Source organism: Miscanthus floridulus, chromosome 9, assembly GCF_019320115.1.
Source record: "Miscanthus floridulus cultivar M001 chromosome 9, ASM1932011v1, whole genome shotgun sequence".
NCBI classification, from domain to species: domain Eukaryota; kingdom Viridiplantae; phylum Streptophyta; class Magnoliopsida; order Poales; family Poaceae; genus Miscanthus; species Miscanthus floridulus.
This window is the reverse complement of record NC_089588.1, coordinates 59442761-59443255: the sequence shown is the minus strand read 5'-3', so window position 1 is coordinate 59443255 and position 495 is coordinate 59442761. Positions and strand designations below refer to the sequence as shown.

At 39.8% G+C, this 495-nt stretch overlaps 1 non-coding gene across 1 annotated transcript; it reads left to right on the top strand.

The window, feature by feature from the left end:
- The first annotated feature begins 388 nt into the window (after window positions 1-388).
- On the top strand, window positions 389-495 carry LOC136484449 (small nucleolar RNA R71). Its single transcript, XR_010765969.1, has one exon. It is a non-coding gene; the product is annotated as a small nucleolar RNA R71 (small nucleolar RNA).

Sequence of the window (495 nt, the reverse complement as noted above, 5' to 3'; positions counted from 1 at the left end):
GTGGAGCAGAGTTGTTGATGACAATGTTTGCATCTTCTTGATATTCAGGGAAATCAACCCCCAAATATTCTCCACATATGTTTTGGGAATTAAAAACATCTTGATGGCTTGACGATCTTTCTTGTAATTGGCTCGCTATTCAAGCCAATTCAACAAGACGTCCATCTTGGTTGACAGTGCACACACCTCTTCTATTACTTCTTCACTCTTATTGCATGCTTGAACATTGCATTGAGACCAGCCATGATTAGAGGCTATCTTGTCCATAAGAGTTTCAGCTTTTCCAAGGGTGAGTGACATAAATGATCCTCCAGCAGTTGCATCAAGTTGTTCATGAGCTTTCTGAGTTAATCCATAGTAAAAGCTTTGCATGAGAAACCAATCTTCCATCCCATGATGAGGATAATTTGAAATGTATTCTTGGAAACATTCCCATGCTTCTGGAATGGTTTCTCCTTTGTGTTGTTGGAAGTTGGAGATCTTTCCTCTGAAGAC